Source organism: Onychomys torridus, chromosome X (genome assembly GCF_903995425.1).
Source record: "Onychomys torridus chromosome X, mOncTor1.1, whole genome shotgun sequence".
Classification (NCBI taxonomy): domain Eukaryota; kingdom Metazoa; phylum Chordata; class Mammalia; order Rodentia; family Cricetidae; genus Onychomys; species Onychomys torridus.
The window spans coordinates 6,586,959-6,613,714 of NC_050466.1; the positions used below are offsets into that span (position 1 = coordinate 6,586,959).

Consider the following 26,756-nt stretch of genomic DNA (forward strand, 5'->3'; position numbering starts at 1 on the left):
CCATTCATATATTTGATGAATGAGTTCAAAGCCTTTGACTATTTTTTTTTTTGGAGACAGGGTTTCTCTGTGTAGCCCTGGTTGTCCTGGAACTCACTCTGTAGCCCAGGCTGGCCTCCAATGTACAGACATCCGCCTGGCTCTGCCTCCCAAGTGCTGGGATTAAAGGAGTGCGCCACCATTGCCCTTTGCCTATTTTTATTTTTAAATTTTAATATTATTATTTTTCAAGACAGAGTCTGACTACATAGTCCAGGCTGGACTCAAACTGAAGATTCTTTTGACTGCCTCTGTCTCCAGGCAGTGTGGGGGAGTAGGGAATGTGTTCATTATTGTATGTTAGGTTCAAAGGCTCGAGCATATGCAAGTAAGAGATCAGAGGACAACTTGCAGGATCAAACTCAGGTTGTTTGGCTTGACAGCAAGCACTTTTACCTCCAGAGACATCCCACCATCCCCTTTTGCTTATTTTTATATTGAAGGGTTGTGTTTATTTGTTTTGCTGTAGAACTGAAGTTTTTTTTATATATATTGTGACTTTTAATTCCATATTAATGATTTAGAGATCTTTTAAAACATTTTGTAGTTTGCCTTTTTACTCTGTTTATTGTTTTAAATTGACACATAGTAATCATAAATGTTCATAGGGTGTAATGTGATAGTATTTTTTAGAGGATTGGGGAGGTAGACAGATCTCTAGCCTCAGTCTTACTAAAATCATGTATTAGTTTTATTACCTGTATTAGTGTTATACAAACAATATTGCATGTGTTAAGAGTTATAAGGACTATAAATAATGTGTTTGGGGGCACACTATTAGTTTTTGTAGTTAAGACTTTATAGTCTTGTGTTGTATAGAGAAATGGTTTAAAAAATTACCCAGAGGGTTGGGGATTTAGCTCAGTGATAGAGTGCTTGCCTAGCAAGCGCAAGGCCCTGGGTTCGATCCTCAGCTCAAATAAAAAAAATTACACAGCTACGTGCTGTCACCTAAATTCTTTGGGATTCCATTTAAAACACTCCTTTATTAGAAATGCATGTATTTATAGCATAAGTTCAACAATCCTATACAATAAAATATTTTATAGGATTTTGTTAAGATTTTACATTGGAGTTGCTGTCCACAGGCATTTTTAAGTCAAAAATGAAACGTGAGATAGTTCAGTAATTGTATTTCCTCTTCATTTGTGCATTTTAGGTAAACCATAGAATTGTTTCAAACCCCCTTCCCCTCCGTTTGAGATTGCCCTGACAAATTTTTCCTCTGCAGCCTGCACTTTGAATTCTCAATATGCAGAAAATAGTCCCTGACGTAGCGGATGGGCTCCTAAGTCCCTTCCGGGTTCTCAAATTGAATGGTGCTAGTATGGCAATATAAGTTCATTTTGCTACATTTAATAGACCGAGTAGATATGTTGTCCGGTACGATGTACAATTTTTGTCTTTAATGTTTTAAGGAGTCCTGTGTCCAAAAGTCCTCGTTCCCAGTCTGTGTGCCTTTAAGGCTGACAAAATGCTTTCAGGTACTGATGCTGCAGGACCGTGTGAATGAGCTGCTTAAAGCGCCTCCCTCAGAGAGTGGGAAGGAGGCCCCTACTCTGAAGGGGTTCTAGCCACACCTTCCTCCTATCGGCAGGGAGCAGGTGGCCAAACCCTCGGGACCTGGCACCACTGCTCTGTGGCCTGTCCTGTCCTCATGTCACGTGGCGTGGGTCAGCTGCGCAGTCAGGACCCTCATGCGAGGCGGCTGCAACCGTCTAGCACTGGGACCCAGGAATCTCGTTTTTCGGTCCCTCTTCCCCGAACCATCCCGGAAAAGGGGGAGGCTGGTGATGTCATCATCCGGGCACTCGGTGGCGGGCCACGGTTCACAATGGAACAAAAACAAGCAGCCCTAGTCAAACTAGGCGACGCGGCTGCAGCTCAAGTGCTTAACCCCCTCCTGTCCACATCCCTGCCATTCCCGACAGTCGAGTCCCTTCGCCCGTGCCGCACGCCAGAATTCCGGCGTCCTTCCCTTCAACCACCTTGTTTCTAGAGGTTTCTGCGGCCGCTGTCAGCTCTCGGCCGGGTCCCCTCGCTGAAGGGTATGAAAGAGCCTTTGGCCCCTGCGTGACCCCCCTAGAGGGGCCATCCGGGAGCCTGGGTACGGCCGAACAATCTTTCCCCAGCATTGTCTTCCCCTCCCCCACCCAGTTTGCCGAGTTCCAGGCGTCCGTCGCCTCGTCCCGCCCCCTAGCGGCGCGTGTCATTCCTCCCGCTCCCCCCACCAACCCGAGGTGGACCGAGCGGCGAGGGGGCAGCTGGCCGAGAGGGGGGCTGGGCAGGGGAAGGGGCGGGCCGAGCGCGGAGAGGTGGGCCTTCGAAGGGGCGGGCCCTGACGGGGGCGGAGAAGCTCCGAGGCTTGGGCGGCGCTGGGACTAGTGGGAGTCTGCGCTGCTGCCGCCGCTGTTGCTGCCGCCGCCGCCGCCGCCGCTGCCATCGCCGCCGCCACTGGCCGTGCGGTTTTTTTTTGTGTTTTTTTTTTTTTTCTGTCTTTTTTTTTTTCGGTTTTGATTTGTTGGATCCGCCATATTGACGAGGCCGTGGTAGTCAAGGCTGCGGACGCTAGTCTCCGCCGGTGGCGGAGCCGCAACCTCTCGGTAGCCGGCCCGTTCGGGCCCTCGTCTGTCCCACCGAACCCCTTCCCTGCCTTGCACCGGCTCCCAGGCCTCGCGGGAGCCGGCCACCGCCGCCTCTCCCACTCGGGAGGCGGCTGCCTTTAGCGCCCCGGGACTTGGGGTCGGTGACGGCAGTGAGGAGTGGAGCCGCAGCTCGGCGACCAGGCCCGGAGTGGGGGGACAGAGGCGGCGACTCGGGGAAGGTGAAACTGCCGCTGCAGGAGGAGGAGCAGGAGGAGGTGACGCAGGAGAAACGCACCGCCCGGAGCTTGACTGAGCTCAGAGAGCGCCCCAGCCCGCGGGGAGAAGGGGGAAGAGGGCCGGCGCCGGCTGAGAAGGAGGAGGAGGCGGCCGTAGCCGCCGCTGCCCTAGGGCGGCCAGAGTGAGGAGCAGACCCTCTTGTCTGCACGCGGCCAGCGTCGCCAGCGCGACACCCGCAGCCTCTCCTCACATTTTTTGTCCCCCCTCGGCAGCCCCTGGCTTGGGATGCTCTCAGGTTAGGCCTCGTCCCGGGCTCGAGCTTTTGCATTTGGCCTCCCGCCTCCGCGTGTCCTGCTTCTTAGAAGACGCCCGTGTTGTGTTCGGTGAGTAGTGAGCTCGGCGGTGCCGGGGCCACTCGCCTTCCTGGGGCCGACAGCTGGCTAGAGGGGTGGGGAGGAAGGCACGAGGGGGTGTGCGTGTGTGAGAGACGTCCCTCCTTCGGGGGCCGCTGGCTGACCGGGTGGGGGGCTCCCTCCTCGCCCGGGGCTGGGCCGCCGCGACCGCGCGCGACCCTCCGTGGTGCACACGGCCGGTGTCTCGTGAGCGCGCGTGTGCGCGCGTGCGTGCGTGTGCGTGTGTGTATGTGTGTGTGAAAGAGCGTGTCCGTGTGTGCGAGACTGTGTTTTGGACTGGCAGGGAAAATGGCTGACGGCTCCGGCCCTCCCCTTCCTCCCCCTTCCCGTCCTGACTGGAGTGGAGAGGAGGAGGAGGAGGAGGAGGAGGAGGTGGAGGATGAAGACTCCGGGCGCGGCGTGCCGCCCCTCCACCCGCGCGGGATGTGGGCTCTGAGTGCGCGACGGCAACGACGCGCGGGGGGTGGGCTGGGGTGGGTTCGCGCGCCCCTTAACCCCGCCGCGGACGCCCTCAGCCTGTTCCACTTGACACCGAACGCCATTACTGAGGTGGAGTGATTTGGAGCGGAGAGCTAGGCCTCGGCGACGCCTGGCTATCAGGCCTGCCGACTTGTCCACCTCCCCTCCGCCCTCGGGTGATAACCCGCAGTCGGCCCGCGGCCCCGTGCCCTGGGAAGTGTGAGCCGGTTATCGGTCTCCCACACCTCCTCGCCCCCCTTCATCTGCTCAGGGCCAAAGGCCAGGAAGGATGTTTTGATGCCGAAATCGCTTCCAAGGGAGAGCAGACCTACCACCTTTCTATTTTTAACTGTTCTTGAAGAAGAAAAAGAGAAAATATTAGCATGTGCGAGTCTGTGACTAATAAAACCTTCAGATGCTTGTGATGTGAGGCTTCAGCCTTGATAAATGGGTTGTTTTTCATTCATTGTGAAATATTTAAGTTAAACAGGTGGAGAGCTGGGATTTTGTTATTGTTTGGGTTTCTCCAGCGAATGGAATTTTAAAATTTTTCAATACAACGTGCTTAAATTAAGCACGTTATTATTTTGGAAGTTCTGTAGTTACACCGTTAATTGAATTTTCACAGTCGCAGTTTACAGGTGTGTGTAATTGCTGCAGAGTGTCGTTGAAAGTAAGTGAGGGAATTGTGGGTCTAGGTTAAATTTCCATGCTTTTGGTAGGAGAGGCGTTTGTAATTTTTTTTTCACCTTAAAACTCATCAGCCTGCCATATGTATCCATTGTATAATTTAAGAATTTTAGGTGTACCAATGTGGAAACTTTGCAACCGGTATCTAATAGAATTCATTAGCTCCCTTTCTTATAAGGACTGGTTAACCATGACTAGGTTGCCTTTTTAACCCATACATTTGATCTTAAAAATAGAGACTACAAACTCTTCTTTAGATCATTTTAGCCTACTGAATCACCAGGCTGCCATTTTGGCTTCAGTAAAAATGCCTTCCAATTTCTTGGAAGATTTGGGTATTAAATATACAGATATACCAATATGTGTTTTTGCAATGTTTAAACTTAACGTGCTTTGTCATACTTGTAACTTTAACCCTCTAAACTTTATTGTTCCAGTGTTTGGGTAGAGTGAAAGCCGGAAGTATTTGGAATTGATGTTCCAAGGGTGAGATTTAAAAAAAAAAATTGAATGTTTTGCTTTCTCTAACAAAAAATTCTGTGTTTTAAACTATATGAATGTCTTCGTGCTTTTTCTTACCTGACCCCAACCCCCCCCCCCCCCAAGAAAATATGCTGTTACCTTAATGTTCTCATACTGTTTCTTCCTTTTGTTTGCTGATCTTGGCTGATTCTAAGAGAATATCTGTAGGGATTAAGGACAGGAACAGTATGGTGGAGAATCTCAGTTTTTTTTCTAAGAGTAACTTTAAAAAGTAGATTTTATCCTTAAATTATGGAGCATTTCATGGGGGCCTTCTGTTTTCCTCCTGTCAGTGGAATGCTCTAGCATTTACTTTGTTTGGTTCTTTTGTCTACCAGGATCTTGCAGTACATTTTCTGATAATTTCTGGAAGAGCAATTTAGTGGTATCTCTTCAGAAATTATTTTTCTTTGACATAGTAGTAATGCTACTTAGGGATGTTTGTCAGAATCCCCCAGTCATTTATTGATTAGTTGGACACATGGAAACATTCTATTTGGTTTTTTCCCTGTTTAATGGATCAATTTTTAAAGTTTTTGTATTTCTGGGATTTTGTTATTGGAAGCACTCTTTGTCTAAAGCAGGTGAGAGAAAATTACTTGAAACATGTAGGGAGGTTGGGCTGGAGAAATGGCTCAGTGGTTAAGAGCACATACGGTTCTTGCAGAGGACCCAAGTTGGAGTCCCAGCACCCACGTTGGGCAACCCACAACTGTCTGTGAATCCAGCTCCAGGGCATCTGACACTGCTCTGACCTACACACACAATTAAATGATAATTAAATATGTCTGTGTGTTAGTCTTTCTTTGAGACCCTGAGAGAGAGAGACATTCCTGTGGTTATTGAGCTACTTGAGTTTTGTTTTAAAAGCATGTAATTCTTTTATTATTATTTTGCATATTATATTTCTTTTCTTGCTGGTATGTTTTCTGAATCTTGAAATATTTTTCAAAATTTGAGAAACAAGTCTAGGTTTCCATTTTATTTTTAAGGATCTGCATCTTTGAAAACCATCTTATTTGTCACCAAGTGTCTTGTATTTTTACACATTATAATAATAGTGTTTGGGAAAGAGTTATTGCATTGATCCTCAACTCCAGATATTAGAATCACTTGGGAGGGTTTTTGCTGTTATATCTGATGTGGGCCTGGATAAAAAGGTATATTTTAAAGAGTACTGAGTATGATTCCTATACGACATAAGAGATAAAACCTTGGGGCTATTGTTACATGTTATTATAGAACTTGTGTAGATGAATAGGAAAATGGATTTTTTTCTAACTGCTTTCCATTTTCAGCTTAATTACCACTTATTAAGCATTAATTACAAGTCAATGCTGCTAAGCATGTAAACATTCTCATTTATTACATTATATAGGTATTATTTCCCAGTGGGGGGCCTGCCATCTGTCATACTCAGCTAGTGGTACTTTAACTTACATGCCATATTAGTGAAATGTTAGGGTTGTTTTTTGTTTTTGTTTTTTGAGACAGGATTTCTCTGTGTAGTCCTAGCTGTCCTGGAACTCAACCCTGTAGCCCAGGCTGGCCTTGAACTCACAGAAACCTACCTGCCTCTGCCTCCATGAGTGCTGGGATTAAAGGTGTGTGCCATCAATGCCTGGCTACTATTTAGAGCCTTTAGTTTGTTGGCTGTACCAGAGTAGCTTTAAATCAGTTTTGTTTGTAAGACTATCAAAATAGTCTGACATTTGAAAAATAACTTGATTAGCTAAGGAAGATAGGTGTCTTCCATAGGTTAGTGAATTTTTTTTGTTTGTTTTTTTTGTTTTGTTTTTGGAACTGAGGATCAAACCCAGGGCCTTGTGCTTGCTAGGCAAGCACTCTACTACTGAGCTAAATCCCCAACCCTTTAGGTTAGTGAATTTTTATGACTAAAATAGTATGAGACAACTTTTACATTCCTGAAATGAAAACAAATTTATTTCCTGGAAATTCATATCTCATCAGTGAACATACAGTGAAATTGTTACTTCAATTTGAGAATTCTGAATTTTATTTAATTTAAAATTTTACTTTCACTAACAGTTTTAAAATTAAGGGTTTCCTTTAGCATTTTTGTAGCCTTGGTTGATAATTATGCAATGAAAATGGCCACAACAGACATAGGATGTATGTGCCTTGCTTCCTTAGGGCCTCATGCATACTAGGGTAGTGGAATGCTGCCACCAAGTTACATCTCTATCCCTGTGATCATTCTTTTTTGGATTTCTTTGTGTATCCCTGGCTGTCCTGAAACTTGCTCTGTAGACCAGGCTGACCTTGAACATAACAGAGATCTGTCTGCCTGCCTCTACCTCTTGAGTGCTGGGATTAAAGGCATGCGCCACCACTATTCTGCCCCTATGATCATTCTTAATGTGACACAAGAATACTCAAATATCTTTAGTAAATTTTAGAAAATGGGATTTAGTGGTTTTTAAAGTAATTTTGTATTTATGTTTCTGTGTTTTGAGACAGGAGCTCACAAACCTAGGCTGCACTCAAGCTGACTATATAGCCAGAGATGACTTTAAACTCCCCATCCTTCTGCCTCCACCTTCTAAGTGCTCGATTACAGGTATTTGATACTAAAATGATGACTACTGTAGTATATTTTTTAGGGAAAAATTGTGGGAAAGTATTATATTGTTAAGATGAGATATTTCCCTAAAAGGCTGAGAAGTGATTAAAATTTATTTTTCAAGCATACCTATGCTAATCCTGGGTCTTCATATATTCATATATACCTTACATGTATATTCAACAAATGATTTTTGGTTGTTGCATAGTTTAGTGTTTCTGACTGGGTCCCTACAAAGCACAGATTGGCCTCAGCCTCCTAAATACTTGAGATTACAGACTTGCCATGCCGCACCAAGAAGTTTCCAGTTTTATTCTGGATGATTGCCTAACAGTTATTTCTCTGCATTAACTGTGTGTCAGAGTCATTTGTGGAACTTTTTCAAAGTATGTTTACCTTGGTCGTATTCTCTAATTGGAGCAGTAACTGGCCATTTAAAGGAAAAAAAGTAGGGCAAAGTAAAAAGTACTTGGAGTAGTACAAGCCTGATGACCATAGTTCCCTCAGCAACCCAGGCTAGGAGAGGTTTTTTTGCAGTTCATTTTAGGAAAAGGGAGCATTTGTAGCCCTGTGCATTTTGTGTTCTGTTAGATAAGCAATACTTTTGAATCTAATTTTGTCAGTCAAACCCAAACGTAGGGAGAAGTTCAGGGATTAAATTGATAGGTATATGAGACACTGATTGCACAGGCATGATTTTCTCTCTCTCTCTCTCTCTCTCTCTCTCTCACTCACTCACACACACACACACACACACACACTCACTCACACACACTCACACACACTCATCAGTTCCGAGCACCTTCTCAAGAGTTAAGGCTTCTGGCTCCGGAATTAATGTTTTTAATATCTTTTGAGGCATTGACTTTATTTCATCTATCAGATGTTTATTTGGTGTCTGCTTTGTGCTAGGCATTGTTCTAGCAACTACTGTTTTGTAAAAGGAGAGGTGTAAGATTAGTCATCTCTAAAGTCCTTCCTAGGCCTTAATTGTCATCATTTTTATGTGTCTCATAGAAAACTGATTTAGGTAGTTATAAGTAGTAGACCTTGTTAAGGTGTAAGCCAATGGGATTGTCCTATTTTCAGTTTCTTTAAAATAGAATATTCTGAACTTGTTTTCTCTAGTGAAGGATATATCAAGGATAGTGTAAATGAGTTTTTGTTTTTTGAGACAGGGTGTCATGTCACTATGTGTGTAGCCTTGTCTGTCCTGGAACTTGCTATGTAGACCAGGCTGGCCTCAAACTCATGAGATCACTCACCTCTGCCTCCCAGTGCTAGGATTCTTTGAGCATTCTTGGCATATGGGCTTTAGGAATTGATTCTCTACTCCTACACTTTATGCTTTTGTTTTATTCATTTTGTTTAATTGCTTTGATTATTATTGTCTTCCCACAACCCTGCTCATGCCTGTAGTCACAGCCCTTGGGCCTGAGGCAGGAATGGAGGAGATATGGACCAATTTTTTTTCCTTTTTTTTTTGTGGAGCTGAGGATCGAACCCAGGGCCTTGTGCTTGCTAGGCAAGCACTCTACCATCTTCGGGTTCTTTTAGGTTGGTAGATTCTATTTAAACTCAGTCCTAAGACACTCATTGATAGGTCCTTAGAAAGCATCTGGCACATGCATACTTGGTAACCATTTGGTGAACATAGTCAGTTTTCTGTATTCTATTACATTTATTTATGGGGGAGGGAGTGCTTGTGGAGGTCAGTGGACAATTTGAAAGGAGTCCTTTCTCTCCTACCATCTGGGTTCCTATGATGAAACTCAAGATTGTCAGGCTTGGTGTCAAATACCTTTATTTACTGAATCATGTTACCAGCCCTCAATATGATTTTTTATTTTTTTTGAGCTGAGGATTGAACCCAGGGCCTTGCGTTTGCTAGGCAAGTGCGCTCTACCATTGAGCTAAATCCCCAACCCTCAACATGATTATTTTTTATTTGGTTTTTCGAGACAGGGTTTCCCTGTAGCTTTGGAGGCTGTCCTGAAACTTGCTTTGTAGACCAGGCTGGCCTCGAACTCACAGAGATCCACCTGCCTCTGTGTCCCGAGTGCTGGGATTACAGGCGTATGCCACCCTACCCCACACACCCCCACAACCCCCCCCCCTTCGACATGATTTTTAAAAAGAAATTTTGGGGGAGGGGAGTGAGGTGGGAAAGCCACACAGCCAGGGCTACACAAACCTTTTCTTGGGGGGGGGTTGCTTAACTGCTTTCCCAGGGGACCTGGGTTAAGTTCCTAGCACCCACATGGTGACTTACAACCATCCATAACTAGTTTCAGGGGATCCAATGCTGCTTTCTGACCTCTGTGAGCACCAGGCTTGCAGGTGGTGAACATACATACATACATGGAGCAAAAAACAAAACAAAACTCACACTTTAGTCAATCTTTTCGCTACTTAGAGGAATCACTTGAGTTAATAAGCCTTGTGTGTGTGTAAGTGTAAGAGGGGGGTGGACAGGGAAACAGGGAAGAGGGAGAGAGAGAGGCAAGGGGAGACACTATGTAACCTTGGTTGGCCTGGAACTTGGCTGTGTATACCACCAGGCTGGCCTGGAACTCACTGATACCTGCCTCCTGGAGTGCTGGGATCAAAAGGCATGGGTCACCACACCTGTCTTCCTTTTTTGTTTTGTTTTGTTTTAAGATTTTATGTATATGAATGTTAAGTAAGTGCACACATGGATTCAGTGCCCTCAGGGGGCCAAAAGAAGGCATTGGATCCTTTGGAATTAGAATTAGAGATAGTTCTAAGCCGCCACCTTACTAAAAACCAAACCCAGGTCCTTTGCAAGAGCCAAGTACTCTTAACCACCTAGTCATCTCTCTAGCCCCAATAGTCCTTTTGTGATGAATTCTGGAATGAACCTAGTTTCTCTCTCTCTCTTTCATTTTACTTCTTCTTCTTCTTCTTCTTCTTCTTCTTCTTCTTATTATTATTATTTTGGTTTTTTGAGACAGGGTGTCTCTATAACTTTGGTGCCTGTCCTGGATCTCGCTCTGTAGACCAGGCTGGCCTCGATTGCACAACAGATCCGCCTGCCCCTGCCTCCTAAGTGCTGGGATTAAAGGCATGTGCCACCACTGCCTGGCTTTTTTTTTTCCAGACAAGGTTTCTCTGTGTAAACAGCCCTGGTTGTCCTGGAATTTGCTGAGTGCCGGGATTAAAAACATGGGCCACTACTGCCCCTGCCAAATCTAGTCATTTTTAGTAAAGAAAATGGCCCAGTGAGATGAAGGAAGATAACCAAGATAGTATATACATACATACATACATACATATATATATATACACACACATATATATATAAACATACATACTACTTTTTTAATGAAGCTATTCCATAATTAACAAATCATATAATTTGTTTTCTAAACCATTACCTTTGCCATCATCAGTTGATGTGGATAAGAAGATTGGGGATTTTGTTCTTTACCTTTAGGTATTTATAGAACACCTACAACAATGCTGTTTACATAATTGCTTATTGATTCCCAGAATGGCAAAATGGGGATCCTGTTTTATTTGCAGTAGCAGGGATGAAACCAGGGCCTTAAACATGGTTTAGCAAAGTGTTCTCTCAGCCACTAACCTCCATGTATCCTCAGTGCCACTCCTTCACTTTTTATTTTGAGACCGGGTCTCAAAAAGTTGTCCAGGCTGGCTGGCCTTAAAGTAGCTCTATAGCCCAAGCAGGCTTTCAACCTCCTGCCTTACTTCCAGAGTAGCTGAGATGACCAGGAGTGGGGATAACACAACACTGGAAGGTTGTTTGAATTTTGAGTTTTTATTGTATTTTATGGGGGTGGGGATTTAGCTCAATGGTCAAGCGCGCACAGCCCGGTGTTCGATCCTCAGCTCCAAAAAAAAAAAAGTCAGAAGCGAACTTGTGCCTCCTGGGATCTCCCATTGTGCTGTAAGCCTGTATTTAAGACCCCCCCTCCTTCATTAAATGGTATTCAAAAATTATTGTATTTTATTGTATGAGTTTCATTATGATTTCTAAATGTTTCTCTTTTTTTTTTGCCAGAGCTGAGGATCGAACGCAGGGCCTTGTGCTTGCTAGGCAAGCGCTCTACCACTGAGCTAAATCCCCAAGCCCTAAATATTTTTCTTATGTACTTTGATCATTATTTACCTCCTTATATGATCTTTTCTTGGTTCCCTCTGCCCACCTTTCTCACCCTTTCCCCAAATAGTTGCCCTTCTATTTTCATGATTTATATTTTTTTGTAACTTAGCTTATTTTCTAGATGTTATGTTGGCTTTACTATTGAAAGTGCCTTAATTTCTAATTCATATCAAAACATCACTCGAGATTGTGGGGTAAGGGCTGTTGTCTTTACTTTTACAGCCAAGAAACTGAGGCAATGAAGTGACTGATAGCCAGGATCACTAGGCCAGTAAAATGTTTAGGAAAGAGTAAGCCTTCAAGGTAGGACTGCTGCCCTGGTCCCTCCAGCTCCTTTACCAAATCCCACTTGTGGACTAGTTGAACCTCTTCCCTCATCATCTCTGCTAGAATGAATTGGACTAAACCTCTATACAGATGTATCTCCCCCCCTCCCCACCCCGCACGCCTGCTCCACACAGGGTTTCTCTGTGTAGCTTTGCGCCTTTCCTGGATCTCACTCTGTAGACCAGGCTGGCCTTGAACTCATAGAGATCCTCCTGGCTCTGCCTCCTGAGTGCTGGGATTAAAGTGCCACCACCGCCGTCTGGCTCAGATGCCTCATTATTGTATGACACCTTGCATTTTATTTTTTCTGTAACTTAGAATTTATGTGAACTTTGAACATGTTAGACCCAGGTTAATCAAATGTTATCAAAGGAATTGTTTTCCTTGGAGGTGCTTTTGAGCTGCTAGTTGGGATATTAGATCCCAGCCTGTACATTCTGATTATGGAAGGGAAAAATAGTGAGGAAAAAGGGAGAGAAGGGGAACACTCCTATTCCTGTATTAATGCCTCATGTTTTACTGACTGGTGGCTATTGAGACTTGTAAGTTTTGGTGGTTGGTCATGGGTCTCTTTCTTGACTTTCCTTTTACCTAATCATATGAGCTCCTTGATTCTGTTTATTACTAAGTTTGACATCAGAGAACATGACAGTTCATGTTTAGACCCATATTCTAACCTTAACAGAGTGGTTAGTTTCTGAGTACAATAGTACAAAAGGATTTGGTTGCTCTCCTTCATAACAACTCAGGTCACAGGAAAGAGTAGTCAAACCTTTTCTGTAAAAGGCGAGTTATTAAATGGTTTGGACTTTGGGCCAAGAGGTAAAATTTAGGACATTGAATTGTACATGGAAATAAAAATGTAACTGGACACGATTAAGCATAATTCAGGTCTAATGAGAAAAAAATGGAATTTGGTATGGGAGTATAATATGGTATTTTACTTAAAGTCAGTGTTCTCTCAAATTGATTGCAAGTATTTCTTTGTTAAGTCCATACTTAGCTTGTAGGCTGAATCGTGCCCCTCACCCCAAAAAACCAAGAGGTTGGATTTAGTTAGATCCTAGTTTGCCTGTCCTTGTTTAAAGAGTAGTTCCCAAACCCGGAGGGCTTATCAAAAGATTCCTCTGCTCACTCCCCAGAGTTTAGTTCAGTTAGTCTGCAGTGGAGGTGTAGAGTGTGTGCTTCTAAAAAGTTCCCAGGTAGGGAATTGCCCACTAGAGAATTACTTGATTAATTCTAGCATACCCTATTTCATCACTCTATCATGGTCTAATTTCATCTTAAATATTTTGCTCTGTGCTTAATTTAATATTCAAGTATATAGTAAATGCCTGTTATGTACAGGGTTGTACTATGTATTAGGTATTGTACCAGGTAATAGGAATACAAGATTAAAAAAAAAAAAAAAAAAGAATTGTCCCATCCTGTATTAAAATGAATTTAAAATTAGTCTCCATATACACTTTGTTAGAATCTTTGAGACAAAACACCATTTTGAAATCAGGCCAGTGGTGTAAGCTAAATTGGAAAAGAATATATTATCGAATACAGTGATACTTCCTTCATTTGGTATAAATTTTCAGAACATTAAAGCTCTCTTTCAAAACAGTTAAACCGGCGGTGGTGGCGCATGCCTTTAATCCCAGCACTCAGGAGGTAGAGCCAGGCGGATCTCTGTGAGTTCGAGGCTAGCCTGGGCTACCAAGTGAGTCTCAGGAAAGTTACAAAGCTACACAGAGAAACCCTGTCTTGAAAAACTAAAAAAAAAAAAAAAAAAAAAAGTTAAGCTGTGATTTAATATTTGATGGAAAGCTTTCAGGGCTATTATGCTTTATAATTTTATCTGATTATGAAATTAATATTTTATTTCAGGTAGCTGGAAATAAATAGCCATCTGCCATCCTTGCCAGTCATTAGTTTTATCTCTCCACTCCTTTTTTATTTTTTTATTATCTATCTCTAGCTCTCTATCTATCTATCTATCTATCTTTGTTTATTTTTGGGATTTCGATGGCATGCTCTATCACCACCTGGCTTTCTACTCCTTTTTTAGATACTACTTTTGTTCAAAACTCATTACAAAGTTGATTTTAATATGACTTTACAACTTTGTTTCCCACTTTTTGTTTGTTTGTTTGAGACCGGGTCTCTCTGACTGTTATGGAAATTGTTCTGTAGACCAGCCTGGCCTTGAACTCACAAAGATCCACCTTTACATGCCATAATTCACTTTTTTCCCTTTGGTTTTTGGTTTTTTGAGACAGGGTTTTTTTGTGTAGCTTTGGAGCCTGTCCTGGAACTCGCTCTGTAGACCAGGCTGGCCTCAAACTCAGAGATCTGCCTGCCTCTGCCTCCCTAGTGCTGGGACTAAGGGACCACTGCCCGCCACTCTAGTCACTTTTTAAGCACTTATTTTCCATATGCTCTGTTTTTTCCAGTATCTTTTTTCAGAGGGTTTCCACTTTTTTGTAGTAGTTGTTTGTTTTTTTGAGACATAGTTTCATGTATTTCAGGTTAGGCTGTGTAGCTGAATATGACCTTAAACCTCCTTCTAATGTATGCTGGGATTACAGGTGTGTGTTGCCATGCAGGGTTTATGCAGTGCTGGGCATCAAACACAGGGCTTTACTAATAAATACTAGGCTGGTAGTCCACTAACTGAGCTATACCCAGCCCATGCTTCTATTTGACAGGTGAAGGTGATCAGGAATTTTATAATTTAATGCATTATGAGAGTGGGGAAACATTGTTTAGCTTTGAGAGATTTGAATTCTTTGAAAGAAGATAAGTATACTTGAGGAAGATGTATTTTATTTATTTCATTTTTGTTGTTGACTTTTTGAGACAGGCTCTTTAGCCTTAAACTCCTTTTACTCCTTCCTCAGCTTCCCAAGTACTGGTAGGGAATAGAAGCCTGCACCACCATGCCTACCCATTTTCATTTTTCTTTGGAGCCAATATCTCTCATATCTCTGCTGGCTTCCAGCTCCTTATGATCTTCCTGCTTCCATCAAGAGTGGTAGAATTACAGTCATGAGCCACCAAACCTGACTGGGGAAAGTGATTGTTATAGTTGTGCAGCAGAATGAAGACCAAAAAAATCTTCCAATGATTTTTCTTTCACTGAGAGCTTCTCCTTCCTACTACACATTGAAGTTAGTCATTTTCATGTAAGCTAGGAGTTGTTTCAATGTCCTTTTTTCTTCCTGCTCTCCCCAAATACTAATCAAAATACTCAGCCTTCCACTCCTCCCCCATATCTCTCCACCTCTTGCTCTGTGTATTAGGTATTGTACCAGGTAATAAGAATGTCTTCTTTCTCACCTATCCCCTACACACAATTCCAAAGGCTTGGATTATAGTTGTAACTGCTAAGTGATGAGCAAGTATTTGATCTTGGTGAAATTGTAAAAAAAAATCAAACTTAAATTCTGTGATTACTGTTTTGCTGTGATGATTGACTTAAATTCATTCATTTGACACCATTGTGGATATAGGGGGATATGAGGATGGTTATTAACATCTGCCTTCAAGACTTTAGATGTTGGACCAGTTTGGTGCAAGGAGCTGGGGTTGTAGCTAAGTGAGAGTGTGTTTTGTATTTACTAAGCATGAGGCTCTGAGATGAATCTTCTGCACCATCCCCTCATCCCCTCCCCCCCAAAAAAAACGACCACAAAAAGTATGAAAAATGTGGTAGGAGAGGTTGCTCAGTTTGGATTTGAACGAGGCTTGCAGATCCTCAAAGATGCTACTTCGATGGCCCTGTGAATTAGAGCAGGGACTGTCAGGCATTGTTTCTTAGCCTTTTTGTTATCAACCAAATACTATTTGGCCAGACAGTTCCTTGTGGCATGCTGTACTACTAATCATCTCTGACCTCCACCCATAAAATTCCAGTAGTACCCTTCTCCCTATTGTGACCCCTGATAATGGCTTAAGGAATTGCAAAATGTGCACCAAATGCAAAATTGAGAACCATTATTTAAAATGGTTCAACAGCAGAATGAAAGAGTGGTTTTAGAGGAAAAGCTAGTAGAGTGTAGAAGAAACAGTAGGGAGAGTGAGTTGGGTGGAGTTACGGGAGATGAGACTTAAAAGTAGTTTAAGGCTAAGGTTACAAGGTATATGTTAGGGCATTTAAGTTTGAGTTTTAGAATAAGCCAGCCAGGTGGCGGTGGTGTACACCCTCGGGAGGCAGATGGAGGCAGATTTCTGTGAGTTTGAGGCCAGCCTGGTCTACAAAATGAGCTCCAGGACAACCAAGGCTGCATGAATCCTGTTTTGAAACAACAAAAGAATAAATAAGCAAATGGCCTTCAAGTGAAAGACAGTAGTTTTGGGGTTTTATTTTTAACAATAATTCTGAGGGAGCCGGTGAGATAGGTCTTCATTAAAGTATGAAGAACATGAGTTAAATCCCCAGAAACCACATTAAAAAAGTCAAGCACAGCATGCATCTGTTAATTTCACCAATGAGGAAATGGAGGTATATAAATGGAGATAGATGGATCCCTAGGGCTCACTGGACAGCTCAGCCTTTCCTATTGGGACAGTTCTAAGCAGATGAAACACCCTGTCTCAAAAATAAGGTGGGCAACAAACACCTAATGAACTATTCCCAAGATCGTCCTCTGGCCTACATATGCACTCACCTGCATGCACAAACACAAAGATCCTGAGCATAGCATGGTGGGTATATTGAAATGGGGAGCTAGCAGGGAACTGAGATATTATAATAGTTCTGTTATGTAATAAAGACTTTTGAAGTGTTTTTTTTTTCCTTTTTTTTCTTTTCTTTTTCTTCGAGACAGGGTTTCTCTGTAGCTTTGGAGCCTGTCCTGGAACTCGCTTTGTAGACCAGGCTGGCCTCGAACTCATAGAGATCCACCTGCCTCTGCCTCCCGAGTGCTGGGATCACAGGCGTGCACCACCACCGCCTGGCAAGTTTTGAAGATTTTAAGAATGAAATAAAAGAATGGGATCCACAAAACTATCTTTGTCTCTGTATGGACACTAGAGCAAAAACACTTATTTTCTTTCAGCTTCTCCTAGCTCCAATTCCCTCTTACTGGGAGCTGCTGTCTGCAGAGATATATTGAAAGGTCATAAAATAAAATATGTGTTATAGAGTGACTACTCTTGCAATGGGTGCCTTTACATTAAAGGGTGGATTATCTAAATATGTTTATCACCCTTATTGCCTACAAGTAATGGGGCCAGGATCTGGCACCAGAAAGCATTAACCGTAGGCTCTCCTTGTTTTGTGTAGGTGTTTTTTGCTACTTTAAAAATAATTGAACTTGTAAAAATAGGTGAATAATCTGTTTTAAGGTAGCTGCGATTTTATTGCTTACTATTTTGTAGGATTTGTTTTCTCAGACCTCCCTTTTCATTTTAAGTGAGAATGGGGGTAGTCAGTAGAAGTTGGAGCCAATCAGAACTGTTTCACAGTTTCAGCTATCCAGATCTATTATAAATAATTTTCATGAATTTTTTTGGGCCTTTTGACTTATCTACAAAGCCAAGGTACTGTACAGAGGTTGTTCTTTTTGTTTTTAAGTTCTTGACTTTTTGGTTTGTTTTTCTTTTCCTTTTTTTTTTTTTTTTTTTTTGTTTTTCAAGACAGGGTTCTGGAACTCACTTTGTAGACCAGGCTGGCCTCAAACTCACAGAGATCCCCTGACTCTGCCTCCCTAGTGCTGGGATTAAAGTTGTGCACCACCAGTGCCCAGCTAGTAAGTAATAGCCTACTGAGGAAAAAAATGTGATCTCTAGGGGGAAGAAAGGATCTTATAGAACCAGGGAACCCTCCAGACCATGCTTGGAGAACCAGTAACTTATTAGATTGCTGTTCCCAAGGAAGTTCAGATGTTTAGAATGGCTTATCTACTATAAAATTTTACTTTTTAACAGATAATTTACCTATATACCAATCAGATTATGATACAGAATGGTTTTAGTAGTAGTTTAGAAGGTTACCTTATTACTCCAAAAACATATTTTGACCTCTATTTTTCAATTAGAGTTATGAAATATGTGTGTGTGTGTATATATATGTATATACATATTTGCTTAATGCATGATTCACTAATTTCTTTCATTACTGTGAAATGTGCATTTTATGAAATGAATCTTGTTTCATTTACCCATTCTTCTGTTGGACATTCAGATTTCAGTAATTTATTATTTATTTATTTATTTATTTTTACCGATACAAATGTTGGCACAGAGCCTGGCGTGGTGGGACACACCTTTAATCCCAGCACTCAGGAGGCAGAAGTAGGCAGGTCTGAGTTCTAGGTCAACCAGGCCTACATGGTGAGACTCTCTGGAAAAGAAAAAGAGTTCACAGACATTTTTGTGCATGTCTTTGGTAGTTAACTAACTTTATATTTAAGTATATGTATAATTTATCATTATGATTTCCATTTCATGAAAACGAATTTTTCATGAAATTTCTGTTGTGGTGATTCCACCTATCCCTTTTCTTTGTTTCTTAATAATAGTGTTAGGTGTGTGGTAGTAGGCTGTGACTTGAGAGACTCAACTGGGGGGTGGGGTGGGGATGTGTTTCAGATCAGACTGGGTAGGTAATATTGGGAGACCTTGTCCCCCCTTTTTTTTTTTAATTTTGGACACTACACATTTTAAATTGTAAATTCTCATTTTTTGCTTGAACATGGTTCTCTTTAAAATTTATTTTTGGTAACATAACTTCCATTTTGGATTTTCTGTTTAAGAATTATTAATCTTTTTGGTTTTATTTTGTGTGCTTGAACCTAAATTTAGTATGAATTTCACAAAGACAGACTTCAGAAAATACTTTAAAGCTCTTACTGGAATTTATGTATATAAAACTCTCATAGAAGCAACCATAAGTCAGGCAGTGGTGGTGGTGTGGTGGTGCACACCTTTAATCATATCACCTGGAAGGCAGAGGAGGGAGGTAGGTGGATCTCTGTGAGTTCGAGGCCAGCCTGGTCTATAGAGCCAGTTCCAGGACAGCCAGGGCTACACAGAGAAACCCTATCTCAAACAAAACAAAAACCAAAAAAAAAAGTGCCCTCAAATGGTGAATATATTCATAAAGTATACACCATACAGTCAAATATTAGCAGTAAAAAGAAGTAAAGTACTGATACATGCTACAACTTTCATGAACTTTAAAAGCATTCTGAAGTGAAAGACACCAGTTGTAGAGGACAAAGTAGATCAAGAGAGGGTGTTAGGGAATGAGGAGTGACTGCTTAATAATGGGAATATGGTTTCTTTCTCTCTTTCTGGTGCTAGAAATGGAATCCAGGGTCTCTTGCATACAGTTTACCACTGTGCTATATACCCTTAGCTTTGGGATGGGGTTTCTTTTGTGGATGATGAAAATATTATGGAATTGTGGTAATTATGCAACTCTTAACTGTACAAAGACCCATTCAATTGTACAGTTCAGATACGTGACTTGTGTTGTGGCTTTTGAATACATTGGAGCTCTCCAATAATTAATGAGAAGCAATTTGAAATTGTTTAGTTTCCTTTGTCAGAAGGAAACTTTTACTTTTCTACTTTTGTGAATTAACCAGTCTAGTTCTGGAAGATCCAGGCACAAAGATGTACATGAAGTTAATTATTAATGATCTATCTGCCTTGATTAAAGTGTTTATTAAATTAAGTCCTTATTTCATTCTGTTGGGTTAGTCATTCTTAAAGTGTTTTGACAAAGATAAGTAAATTCTGTTAACTCTGATAACTTTGAGTTCATCTTAAGCTGCCATTTCAAGAATAGGGTGATATATGTTACAGAAGGGTTTTCTACTTGATAGGCAATTTATGTCTTAATGTTTTAAATAACATTGCTTACATATGTTGGCTGATATGTTTTGGGGACTGGAATTTATTGTGCTCCTGTACACTTTGCAAGGATTTAATAAAAAAAAATTTAAGTGAAAGTATATCTTTCTGTTGAAAAGAGACCCAATAAGTCCCAGTTTTTTGGAAAAAGATGATGAAGGTAGATAATGGTGAATATTTAGCTTTGTTTTGTTATGTTTCAGGAGACAGAACTGTAACTAATAATCCAGTAACATAGGAAAATAGCTTTTTGATTATAGAAAAAAGAAAAAACTTTTTTTTTAACTAGCAACAAGAAGCATTGCAATATTAAAAATGTCCAGGGGAAGAGTAGATATAGAATATCCTTCATTTTGGCTAGTTATTTTCAAATCTTAAATGTACTTTGAGCCATCCCTTCCTAATTGCCTACAAGGTTCTGACTTTGTGTGTATTTCTTTGATGTCTTTTTTCATGAAACAACAGTTGTTAATCTGTTTTCATCCGTTGATTTCTAGGATAATGAGAATAGCAAGCAGACTTAACACATGAATGGTGTGTTGGTGCCAAGGGCAAATGATATCATAGCATACCATGTGTACAGACTGGTGTGGTAATTGAAGTGGGAAAGCTCTCTCCCACATGGCACATGATGGTTGTGGTATACCCGTGCAAAACTCAGAGGAACTCAAGTCTAGCAGTCAAAACTACACTGACATCTGTCATGTTATAGTAATAGGTTTGTTTGTACTTAGTTAATACATATATTTTGGTTTTATAGTTATTTTTATTTATATATTTATTTGTATAACTTTAAAACCAAAATAAATTTAAGCCTAATTTTGTTTCTGTATATATTTAAATAACATTAACTTATTTATTTTGGGTTTTTCAGGAAAAGGTTTCTCTGTAGATTGGCTGTCCTGGAACTTGCTTTGTAGACCAGGTTGGCTTTGAACTCCTCATACTCTACCTCTGTCTCCTGAATGTTGGGATTAAAAGGATGTGCCATCATCCCTGGCTCTCCTAAGCAACATTTGTAATAGGAAATAATTAAAAGATTCTCTTAATGTAGAACCAGAATTAGCAAATTTGAGCCAGCTTAGCATTGATAGAAACCTAGCAGGTTGTAGTGACATGACCTGGGACCACAATTGCATACTTATTACTAAGTAATTTCTCTATTAAATGGGAAAGATTCTACCTCAAAGGGTGATTCATTTGTGTGTTCTTTCATTCAACATATAATTAGTGAGTTGTGTAGCACTGCATAATTTTGATGTCATCTTGTTATTGGTTTCTTTAATTTCCCTGCTGTTAAATTTTCTTTAGAGTTAGAGCAAGCTCTGATAGAAATATTATGACACTATGAATTATATTGCAGAGGGTAAGATTTTAAACTTGAAATTCAGTTTTCACAAAGGACAGTGTGGCTATCAAGTATAGTAGAGTTTTGGGTTAATGCAATATAGTAGTAACAGCTATATTATGTAAAGCTGTTGAAATTGTGTATTTCACACATCATAGCAATTGTGACAATGTATATCAGAAGCAGAAAATCTTGATAATGTATATAGTTTGAATACTTTTCATTTGAGTCAGTCTGGAGATCATATTTTAAGGAACCTTTGAAGGTTCAAAAATAAGAATTGTCGAGGGTGAGTAATAATCATTTTTTTGTTGTTTTGTTTTGTTTTTCGAGACAGGGTTTCTCTGTGCAGTTTTGGTGCTTTTCCTGGAACTTACTCTGTTTCACAGAGATCCACCTGTCTCTGCCTCCCGAGTGCTGGGATTAAAGGCGTGTGCCACCATTGCCCGGCTAGTAATAATCTTAATCAGCATTTTGAGAAACAACTAGTACTTGTTAAACTACTGCCATTTGCTAGGTCCCTTCTGTGTGTTCCTGGCACTTCCACATTCTCTCATTAAAAAAGCTTTCTGGTAACCTCTGGAGGTGTTAGCCACATTGAGAGAGCAAGATGATACTTGGGGATAGAACTTTTTATTGTGGGCCTGTTGTATTACACTGTGTATATTGTTGAAAAAAACTCTGGTTCTGCAGAAACCTCCATGAAAAAATAATGGGGTTTATGGGAAACATTGGAATTAAGAGCAATTTTATTACCCGAAAGCTGTTACTTTCTAATTAGTAACAATTAAAAATTTCAATACAGTAAACTGCATTTGAAAAGGTCTTAAATTCCTGACGACCTATAGTTAGTATAAGACCTTTTTAAGGTAACATAATGGAAGGGAATGGGTATATGGAAGGGTTGAAGTTACTGAATTAGGATACAAGGTTAAAGTGCATGTAAAGATCAGGTAAAACTGCAAAAACAAATTTCTAAAACAGTATGTGACCAGAAAAAAAACAAGAAGAATGTGGGCAATAAGCTTTATGGCTACAAAATAGTATGATTGAGGAAGGCTAGCAACTACCACAGTTCTATTTTATGAAATTGACTATGCGTACCTCGTAAATGGAATCATATGGGTTTTTCCCATCTTTTTCTGATTGGCTTATTACATAAAATAATGCACCCAAATTTTCATGCATGTCATAGCTTATCCAAATTTACCTTTCTTTGTCTCCTTGTCTCTCTCTTTGTTTGGAGACATTGTCTTACTATATAGTCTTTGCTAGCCTGGAACTTTGTAGATTAAGTTAGCCTCAAACTACCTGCCTCTGCCTCCAGAGTGCTAGGATTAAAGGTGTGTGTCTCCACACCTGGTAAATTTTTCTTCCTTAAAAAGCACACAAAGGTTCCAGTTTCTCCTCATCCTTACCACCACTTTGTTCTCTACTTTTATTACAGCCATCCTGATGAATATGATGTGATATGCATTTGTGGTTTTGACATACCTGGTAACTAATGTTGGGCAATTTTTCATGTGCTTATTGACCATTTATATATATTTTAGAAAAATAGATCTTTTGCTCATCTCTCAGCTGGATTGTCTGTTGAATTGGACAAATATTTGTCTATTCTAAATCTAAGTCCATGATTAGATATTTATCATTCTCTCCCTTCATTTAGACTGGTCGCCTCTTCTTTGTCTTTAGGGTATCATTTGAACTCTGATTATTACATTTATAGGAGTGTGTGTGTGTGTGTGTGTGTGTGTGTGTGTGTGTCTGTCTGTCTGTCTGTACCTGTGTATCACTGCTCAGTGTAGAGGTCAGAGGACAACTTGTTGGGAGTCTGTTCTGTCTACTATGTGAGTTCCAGGCAGGGATTGAATTTAGGTTGTCAAGCTTGGTGGCAAGAACCTTTGACCCACTTAGGCATCTTGCTGGTCCTTTAATTTTTTTTTAATTTTTGATGCTGGAGATTGAGTTTAATGCCCATTCACATACAGTGCTTTCATTCTCCCACTGTCCTACACCCCGAACCTTCAGAGTTTGTTGTAATTTTAGTTAAGTCTGGTTTGTCTGTTTCTTTCGTTGCTTTTGCTGTTAGAAGAATCCATTGCCAACTCCTAACCATTGAGATTTGCCTTTTATGCTTTAAATCAGTTAGGAGGCAAAATAATGTATTCACACCAAATTTTCTGTTTCGAGATGTCTCTGGATTTTGTCAGATTTTGTCAAATTTCTTGGTCTTGATCTTTATATTTATTCCACTTGGAATTTGTTTAAAGCCTTAGATATTTTTCATTAAATTGGGGGGTAGGTTTTGACCATAATTTCATCACAGATCTTTTCGTTTTCATTACCCCTATGTGTGTCACATTGCTCTGGTGATCTGTTCATGTTTTTCTTGCTCTTTCAGATTGCTATCTATCAACCTGTACGTTTGCTGATTATTTCTTGTTACAGTTCTGCTGTTGAACCACATTAGTAGATTTTTTAATTTAACTTGTACTTTTCAAGTCCAGACCTTTTACTTTGCTCTTGAATTTTTTTTTTTTTTTTGGTTTTGTTTCTTTTTTTGTTTTTTGTTTTTTTTCGAGACAGGGTTTCTCTGTAGCTTTGGAGCCTGTCCTGGACTAGCTCTGTAGACCAGGCTGGCCTCGAACTCACAAGAGATCCACCTGCCTCTGCCTCCCGAGTGCTGGGGTTACAGGCGTGAGCCACCACCGCCTGGCGGATTTTGTTTTTTAATGTCTTTTTTGTCTTCTTATTGGTAATTTATTTTTAAAGATATAACATTTTCCTTTACTAGTAGTATACTTTCCTTGAATTATTTGAGGATACAAATAATAGCTGTTTTGAAGCTGTTAAGTTGCACATTTGGACTCTGAAAGACTTTCTCTTTTTTTTTCCTGTAGGTGGCCCACACATGTTTTCATGTATTTGTAGTTTTTGATGTGAAACTGGACTCTTCATACAATGTAATAAATTGACTAATAATTTTTACCTTGCCACCACCAGGACTTTTATTTATGTAATAACTAGCTGAACAATTTTAGTAATAGTCATATACAGTCACTTGGGGATGACAGACTGCAAGGCTTTCTGAGTCTCTTGTGTTTCTCTGTTTAGTGTTCCAACAAGCACCGCATGTATCTTGTCTTTGCCTGCCCACTCTTCCACCCAACTATTAGCTTTTACTAGTTACCTACTGATTGCTCTATTGTTTTACATGATGTTTTGGGTTATAAAATTCCCCACAGTCTGATACTTGATCCAATTAAATTCTCTTTTCAGGGATAATCCTTTGTGCTGGGTTCTATTCTGACCCAGGATGGTTGTTTATAGCTCCATTTCCTTTGTTCTTTTTGGTAAACTGCTAGCTGGATAGTTTAATTTATTGGCTTTTATGGAACTACCAACATCTTAATCTAAATAAAGCCAGTTTACGATAAGAGAACTTCAGAGATTTCTGTTCTTATTTTCTTTCCCCTGGTGGAACCTTTACACTACTTCAGAACTGAAGCAGTAGACTGTAGCTGGCTTCTGTCATAGTTAAAGCCCCTGCTTATCCCGAATACAGTACTACATAGAGGCAGCATCCACTCTTTGACTCTCAGCCTGTCTTCTGCCTTGGAACCTTGACTCTATGGATGAATTGGGGTGAGAGCCATTAGGATTTGGCTTGCTGCCCTTGAAGTAGAACTTCTGTCCCACAAGGGGGCCTGGGTATGTCTGTGTGGGTGCCAGAGGTCAATGTTGGTTTATCTTCCTTAATTATTCTCTACCTTATTAATTTTTTAAAATGTATTTTTAAGCCAGGCAGTGGTGGCAAATGCCTTTAATCCCAGCACTCGGGAAGCAGAGTCAGGCAGATCTCTGTGAGTTCGAGGCCAGCCTGGGCTACCAAGTGAATTCCAGGAAAGGTGCAAAGCTACACAGAGAAACCCTGTCTTGAAAAAAAAAATTATGTTTCTGGGTGTTTTGCCTGCATATGTCTGTGTACCACATACATGCTTGGTGTTTGAGAAAGCTAGGGGAGGACATTGATCCCCTGGGAGTTACAGAGGATTATGAACTGCCCTTGTAGATGCTGGGAATCTAACCTGAGTCCTCCATAAGAGCAGCCAGTGCTCTTAACTGCTGTTATCTCTCCATACCCTTTAAATTTCTTACTGCATGTGTTCGTGTGTGTGTGTGTGTGTGTGTGTGTGTGTGTGTGTGCGCGTGCATTATAACATGTGTGAAGATAAGAGGACAGACTGCAGAAATTGGATCTTTCCTTCCACCATGTGGATCCCAGGAATCAAACTCAGGTTGTGAGGCTTGATGGCAAGCACCTGCACTAACTGAACTGGAACTCAAAAGATTCAGCTACAGTAACTGGTCAGCAAACCCCAGGGATCCTCCTATCTCTATCTCCCAGTGCTGAAAAAACAAGCATGTGCTGCTGCCTGGATGTTTATGGGGGTGCTGAAGATTAAACTCAGGTATTTTATGCACTGAGCTATCTCCCCAGCTTATTAAAAAAACTTAATTTTTAAAAATAAGTAATTTTTATGAATATCACTAGTTATGTTTTAGAAGAATACTTACATGAGGAAATAACTCATTGAAAAGTTTAATTTTAGGTAACATCTTTTTATCATCAAAAATTTTTGATTGATAAACTTTTGTAGTTTTGCCCCTTAGTAATCTATGTAGTGCTTTTGTCTGGGATGATTTTCCCATCACTTTTGCCAAATAGTTTTGTTTTGACTATAGATTAGGACTTATGAATACATACATAAGGAAGGAGGTGTGTCTTGTCTGTATATATGGTGGGCAAGAGAGATGGCTTAGCGGTTTACGATCTTGGATAAGTTGCTGGTTCAGTTCCCAGGACCCACATGGCAGATCACAACTGTCTATAACTCCAGTTACAGGAGATCAGAGCCTCCTGGGTTTGGTTCCCAGAACTCTTGTGGCTAAGTCTTAACTCCAGCTCAAGGGATCTGTCTCCCTTTTCTGGCCTCTGAGGTTACTGCTTGTACAGGCAAAACAGTCCTACATATGAAATATTGAAAAAGTAGTGTTTTTATCAGAAACATATAACCAGTCACCATTTCGTTTTCCTCATTAACCCACTGATAAGGTACACTTTGTTTTTCCTTTTTCCTTTAAGAAGATATATGTAGAGGCAGATACAAATTAGGTTTGGCTCTAAATAGGTTTGGATAAACTGTAGTTCTTATTTTTGACTCTGTGAAAAGGGGAAAATAATACCTTTGGTCGTACACACATGGGAGAAACAAATGAGTTGTATAAAGTGCTTGAAAGTCTTATGCACTTTATAGCTATGATGCTGAAGCAAAAGAGCTCCAAGTATGTTTTATATACCATGCTGTATATTTGATGTTGGATCTCTTAAGCCAGGTTATGAGTAGAAATTTCATAATGCTTATAGGCAATCTCTCACAGAGCCAACGAGTTGACTGGGTTAGGTGATAGTTCAATTTTAAGATACATGGGCTGTTAATGGGCAAAGTGAGAGTAGTGAAAATTAGATCCAAATAGAAATAATCAGTTT

At 40.7% G+C, this 26,756-nt stretch overlaps 1 protein-coding gene across 3 annotated transcripts in view; it reads left to right on the plus strand.

Annotated features, from left to right (window-relative positions):
- The window catches only part of Usp9x (ubiquitin specific peptidase 9 X-linked), a 142,895-nt gene that overhangs the window by 21,860 nt on the left and 94,279 nt on the right, over window positions 1–26,756 (plus strand). For 2 of the 3 annotated variants that reach the window (XM_036175503.1, XM_036175505.1), the window contains exon 1: window positions 2,552–3,244. The exons of the other annotated variant lie outside the window; for it this stretch is intronic. The gene's annotated coding sequence lies outside the window, so the exon portion shown is untranslated. Of the gene's footprint in view, window positions 1–2,551; window positions 3,245–26,756 lie in introns of those variants that run through there. 3 annotated transcript variants of the gene reach the window in all.